Source organism: Electrophorus electricus, chromosome 2 (genome assembly GCF_041902795.1).
Source record: "Electrophorus electricus isolate QZ-2024a chromosome 2, ASM4190279v1, whole genome shotgun sequence".
Classification (NCBI taxonomy): Eukaryota; Metazoa; Chordata; class Actinopteri; order Gymnotiformes; family Gymnotidae; genus Electrophorus; species Electrophorus electricus.
The window spans coordinates 10,032,316-10,039,544 of NC_137498.1; the positions used below are offsets into that span (position 1 = coordinate 10,032,316).

At 39.0% G+C, this 7,229-nt stretch overlaps 1 long non-coding RNA gene across 1 annotated transcript; it reads right to left on the reverse strand.

The window, feature by feature from the left end:
* Positions 1-977: 977 nt before the first annotated feature.
* On the reverse strand, positions 978-4,032 carry LOC145660183 (uncharacterized). The gene is made up of 3 exons (XR_014126364.1): positions 3,695-4,032; positions 1,761-3,561; positions 978-1,686 (listed from the first exon to the last, which is right to left on the reverse strand). It is a non-coding gene; the product is annotated as an uncharacterized LOC145660183 (long non-coding RNA).
* Positions 4,033-7,229: the final 3,197 nt, after the last annotated feature.

Below are 7,229 nucleotides of genomic sequence, written 5' to 3' on the forward strand. Positions count from 1 at the left end.
ATTTAAAATGATGCATCACAATCACATGTAATCAGCTCTTGCCAAATTCTATTGCCAAAGTCTATCTATCTATCTATCTATCTATCTATCTATCTATCTATCTATCTATCTATCTATCTATCTATCTATCATTTCACTGACAGTGTTGCTGTCCTGTACCTTGTGTACATGGTGTCCTTTTTATTAGCATATTTCATATTATTTTAATGGTTTTTTTCTTTGTTGATTTTTCTTTGTTGGTTTTTTTCATTGTGTATGAAAGGTGCTGTACCAAATTACATTGTCTTGCTTTTCATAAGTAACGTGTGTTTGACCAAAGGGGAAGTGTTATCTAGATTCTTCTAATATACATTTATTCTGGAAACTTGAAGCACTTGCGGATTCTTGGGAAGCAGCTGCAAGGTACTGTAGTTAAAGATGTCGAGTGGATATCTATAGAAAAATATACAACTTCTTAAGCACTTTGCTTGCACAGCTTGCCCTAGATGTGCTTCATAAAAACTTAACAAAGACAATAAAATAACTAGAACAAAAGGATCCATTTTTATCACCTCTTCCTCCTCATGCATTACTACAGGAGTGGTCTATTTTATCTTTTGCAACAGATGTATTCATCTGTATATTGGAGGAAGCAAGAGAATGTTTGCTGATTGTTTTGTTGAACAGCTTTGGACCATCAGAATTAAGGATTTGTCATATCCAGTGGCAAGGCATTTTAATGCTAATGGTATTTGCACTAATTTCGGTAACTTGATGAAAAATATCCCATCTACACTTTCAGAGATTTAGAAACCCATGAAACAGTGTCATGTCTTATAGCCTAAGCTAATTCTACAGTCATAGCTATGGAGCAGGTGTACCTATAGACTGGTAACTCAGTACACAGTCTAAATTCATTTTAGTGCTTCACCTCTATAAAGGTGTAATGTGTCATTTTAAGCAGGTAAAAATAGAAACCACACTCATCTGGCTTTTGCTCTTTATTTTTAAAACAGAAATAAATTCTCACAGTGAAGTATTGGCTACAGTCAACAATAAAGCACTTGACATAAAATGATATGCACATTTATATAATGATGGAGGCTAGGCAGAACGCACAAACGAGCCGACAAAAGTTACGTTTATTAACGCCAGCCAACAGACAACGTAGTACATTGTATTAGCCTATCACCGACAATATCCACTACTAAACAGGAGACTTATATACACGCACAGTAATGACACAAAATGAGAAGCAGGTGTGAAACACAAGGAGGGCGTGGTACACACACACACACACACAGGGAGTGCATGGCACACACACACACACACACACACACACACACACACACGGCGATGTCTGGGAGGAGGCCGTACCATGAAAGTTTTACTACTACTAAATAAATTACATGCCGAAAAGCTAACAATTCACAGAAGTATTCAAATCACCTTTCAGCAGATTAACCCCTAATGAGGCATTTACAGTGATGAAACAAATAAAATACATGCTATTTACTGGCTACCATACATGTTTTTGTATGTTTGTTTTTTGTCCATTTGCTTGATTGCATTTGTGCGTGTGTGTGTGTTTGCTTAATTTGAATTTAATGTGATGCTGGCATATTCTGTATAATCTGCATTATCCACTGGAGTGGACGCTGGTTTGGTTTTCTGACTGTGTACTACAGTGGAGTAAGTGACATCATCCTGTAGGAATAACACATTAACAATTATTACATAACACACATGTTTATAAAACACACATTCAGTATGATACACACCTGTTCTTGTGCTGTTTTGCATTTTGCTTTTGGATTTACAGTTGCGTATAGGACACTCAAATCTTCCTGTAGAAGCACAGAAATGGAAAATAAGCAAACTTGTGTAAACACTAACACACACTTTCACAAAAACACTGTATATAGGAGTCTATACATGCACACAAATGCACAATTCAAATGCACCAATACCCTTTATGCACCTATGACCATCATGCAAAGGCTAACAACAACATCCTATATGTGGTGTGAAATCACTGGTACATGTCCAGAAGACCCGTTTTCATATGAATGCAGTGATGAGAGCTGTGCTCCATAAGGGCACAGGTGAAGTGAAACACAGGTAGAATTTAGTGGTAAATAATCCTTGTCCAAAGAAGGACAATATAACCAGCCTTAATGCCTACAGGTCAGAAGCTTTAACATCAGTAGTCATGAAATGCTTCAAGAAGCTGGTTCTGTCTTACGTCAAGTCTATCACTCCCACTTCCTTGGACTGATATAGTTTTACAGAGCAATCTGCACTATGCCCAGTCACAATCAACACTATGTCTGTACTCATCTGGACCTTCTAGGATCCTATGACAGAGTCATGTTTGTAGACTTCAGCTCGGCTTTCAGCACAACTGAGAGTGGAACCCTGTATCTGTCAGGGCATTTTCAACTACCTGTCAGATAGAAAGTAGCTTGTGTGCCTGGAACCTTATCTGTCAGAGCCCCTATCCATCAGCACTGGGGTTCCTCAAGGCTGGATACTCTCAGTCCTCCTCTTCTCCTGCTACACCAACAAGTGCATCTCCAGCTATCATCAAGCAAATGACCCTAACAGGACTCGTTAGCAACACTGACAGGACTGCTAGTGGAGTCAAGTGGCTCGTCTGGCTTTGTGGTGCACTGAAAACAACTTGGAGGTCAACATGCAAAAGGCAGTAGAGATGGATGATACATTTCTGAAATAAGACAACTGTCCATATTCCTTTGTAACTCAGTACAGTAAGTGATGTAGAGTCTGAGCTTCCTAGACACCACCATCTCCACTGATTTCAAACTGGAGATCACAACAGCCATCATCAAAAATGTTCATCAGTGTATCAGGAGTTGCTTTGTATCAGAACCTCACCATGGACCCCACACAACTAGGGAACCCCACACACTATCTGTATAAAACCCTCTGCTCAGGTATTTTGTACTGCTTCAACAAAACCTGAACTTCACAACCTGTGTTTTCCCAAAGTTGGTTTTCCTTTAAAAAAAAAAAAAATAAATACATGAAAAAAGTGCTGTATGTGATATATGTGATTCCTTATTTGAACGGTATTGTAATAATTGTATTGTATCATCTGAACTCCCCCCCCAGTTATCAGATACAAAGTAGCACTCACTTGAACAGGTGAACAAAGCACAGCAGAACAATCCTGTAAACACACACACACACACACACACACACACACACACCATGGAAGATTTGACCTTGAAGGACATGTGCCAGTAATGATGTGGAGGTTGTTTTGCTTGTTACACTGGATGGTATGTGAGCATTCACCTGTGTCTCCTGCTCTCTCTTCTCTTCTGTTTGCCCCTTTCTTAGCCTCGTTTGTCCATGTCTCTGGACTACATTAGAAAACCAGACAGTGTGACCCACAACTTGTATGTGTGTGTGTGTGTGTGTGTGTGTGTGTGTGTGTGTGTATACCTTTGTATCTCCAGCACAAGACCCCCACGAGACCCAGCAGCAGGAGGAGGACAGCTCCCACAGCAGTAGTCATGAGGATATATAATAGACCACGTGCAGGGTTTTGGACATCTGAAGGCAAACGTTATACAAATGTTATGTGTATTTGTGTGCGTGTTAGTGTTTGTGTTTTTACACAGCATGCATTTTAATTGCTTTTTAAGGTATTAGGAGACCATGTTGATATGAAGTAAATGCATGTTACCGTCAGTCAGAGTCTTTGCACTGTCAGCAGTGGAAGCATCAGCTGGAGCCTTTGCACTTGTTTTGACATCAAACCTTGATGTAAAATCTGTTGTTGAGATTCCTGGAGTCGAACATGTGTTTGTTAGCATAAGATGGTGTACTGCTTTAGTACTACTTGTGTTTGCAAGTTTGGCTACAGTACTGACCCATTATAAATGTGTATAGGAACATTCAGGGTGGTTTACATTCATGACACTAGTAGTACAAGAGCACTTTAACCACAAATACACCCCTATAAAAATGGATGAAATGTATATTTACCCTGGACTTGTTTTAGCTGTCCTTTTGCAAACAAACACCTACCAAACCACATCAGTGAGAAAACACCACTCCAGTGATCTGTAGCATTCATCCTATCTCCAGTATAATAGCCTTTGATAGTCTAAGAGTGCTCTATAGGTGTAACAGGTGCTACAGGTATAATGTAACGTTATACAAATGTTATGTGTATTTGTGTGCGTGTTAGTGTTTGTGTTTTTACACAGCATGCATTTTAATTGCTTTTTAAGATATTAAGAGAGCATGTTGATGCAGTAAATGCATGTTACCGTCAGTCAGAGTCTTTGCACTGTCAGTAGTGGAAGCATTAGCTGGAGCCTTTGCACTTGTTTTGACATCAGACCTTGATGTAAAATCTGTTGTTGAGATTCCTGGAGAGGAACATGTGTTAGCATAAGATGGTGTACTGCTTTAGTACTACTTGTGTTTGCAAGTTTGGCTACAGTACTGACCCATTATAAATGTGTATAGGAACATTCAGGGTGGTTTACATTCATGACACTAGTAGTACAAGAGCACTTTAACCACAAATACACCCCTATAAAAATGGATGAAATGTATATTTACCCTGGATTTGTTTTAGCTGTCCTTTTGCAAACAAACACCTACCAAGCCACAACAGTGAGAAAACACTTTTCCAGTGAACTGTAGCATTCATCCTATCTCCAGTATAATAGCATTTGATAGTCTAAGAGTACTCTATAGGTGTAACAGGTGCTACAGGTATAATGTAACACTAGTTTACTAAAGTTCTGTTTATTTATGAGATTATCAATGCACTAAGAATACGGAGTGAGTCTGATGTATAGTTCTTCATATTCCTTATGTATACAATCGTAATCTCCCTCATCTTCCTCAGTCAGGTGTGATATGAGTAGAGACAGATTTCCTGGAGAGTGAACAGTACCCAGCTGAACTCTGTTTCTGTACTGTTCACTCTCACTGGAGATCACTTCCCATGTTTTACTGTTTGGGCTGTATTTCTTCCAGGTGAAATGTGCAGGTTTGGCGTGTAGGTCTGTGCAGCTCTAGGGTAGCAGTACTGAGTCTCCTGTGTGTGCAGTGATGTGTTTTGTCTCCCTGTTGTTTTTTAATTGCTCAATTTAATACTGATTTAATACTCAACCTGTAGAAACACACCCTACTGTCATACTCCACCACATTTGCTTGTTAAATTAATAAATATTTACTCTAATATTATATGATTTTTAGCATTGTTCTAATGACATTCACTATCCTTATAACAATGATAGTTATAAGGTGTAACTGAGCAAATTGGTTGCTCCATTTAGGTAACAATTTGAGCTTTGTTTGATATTAAGTACCAATTTAACAATTTTTTAATATTTGATCAGAATCTACATTTCAAATTTACTAACATGTTTGTTAAGAGTGGTCTTCATAAGTCCTTCATAACAGCTAACACAAACCTAAATACACTTTTATAAAGGCTGATTCTGACAGACAGCTGTCATACAGTCTTCTCTTCATAACACAATACTATCAGTTGATTAGTTGACATAACACTTCATTCAAGGGCTATAGGTTGTTGTTGTTTTTTTCTTTTTTTTACCTAAGTTTTAAATATGTTTCCAGTTAAAATAACATAACGGGACCCCCCAGCAGACAGAGTCGGCTGAGAATGAGGACGGCCACTATAGCCACCCCAATACCCCCAGAGGAAAATCGGGGCTGATGACCAATACCGCCACGGCGTCAGACCGCGGAGGCAGAACGGGTTACACCTTCTCCAGTTGATGGAAGAAGCTTGTGGTGACATTGATGATGGAGCATGTCAGGGGTGGATACGTCACTCCAGGTGGTACTTCCCTCACTGCCTGACCAGAGATAACATCACCTGTGATGTTGATAAGATCTTGTAGCCAAACCCTTGCAGGAGACAAGATGCAACCTAATTTCTGTTTCATTATTACAAGCCTATTTTGTTATCTTCTATGTATTACAGTATATACAGCATGTGTGTTGCAATAATGTTCATGCAAAAAATTTAACTTTCCCCTTGTAATTGTGTTTCACTTTATGGTGTGTATGTACTGAATATACAACATAGCCTGTATATTTATGAAAATACATGTACGTATGAGTACTGCGACAGACTTTTACAGCAGACTGCTGTGCTCTGCACAGTGGAAACTTAAAAAACACAAGCTAGTAGTGATTTCCATTTATCACATCAGTGTGTAGTTGCCATGCAGAAAAAGCATGTATAGATTTTATTTGTATAGATGCTTGATGCAAAAATATCATTTTGGAAATAATTTTGGATTAAGTGTTTGCTTTTTCATAAAGCGTGTGACATTTTGTATGTCAACACTCATGAGATCAGAACTCACTGTAGCCTCTCCCTGAAACCCACCCCCACTCCCCACTTAGTAAAACACACAGAAGCACCAAACACATACATCATACACCACACGTAAAGGACTGTACCACATATACAGTCAACCACAATGAGGTGTGACCTCTGTCACAGGCAGCTGGATACAGAAGTGGGTAGTGGACAAGAGCTGCATCATAAACAGAATGAACAACTGAGGAAAAAATAGCACTAACAAACAGTGTGTGTTTTGTGTGTGTGTGCAGCAGCAGCAGCATGGGCTGTCCAAGCCTCCTGACCAATTGATGAACAAATGAGCAATAAATAACACAACCAGAAATAAACAAGTGAGCACATTTCACACGTAGCACCCAGTGCACACAGATTAGCAGTACATATGTGAGGAGGAAGCGGTGCATGCTGGGAATTCTCACATCTGTAAACTGGTAGCTATGACTATGGTGACATCAGAACAACTTGGGACTAAATAAGAAAACAGTCACTGGAGTGAATTTCTGCTGCCAGAGTCAGTTAGTGAGTGACTGATTAAACCATGAAGTTTAGAGCTGAATCTCTGTCACTGATGTGGATTTGATGACTTTGACCGTCTTCATGCGTGAGTGAAAGAAGTAAACATGTCGTTCACACACCACTCAGAGGAACAGCACAGCAGAATTTTAAGCTCACGAACCCAAAACGAAGCATGCGCATATGCATGTCTGTGTGTGTGTTATTTATGTATTGCTAAAGTGCACCAAGTTTAGTAATACATATGTGAGGAGGAAGAAGTGCATGCTGGGAAATTGTACTGTCTTTATGGTTTTAGTTTTTTTCTCATTTGTTCATTTTTTATTTGTAAATTTTTCTAAGCATCTAA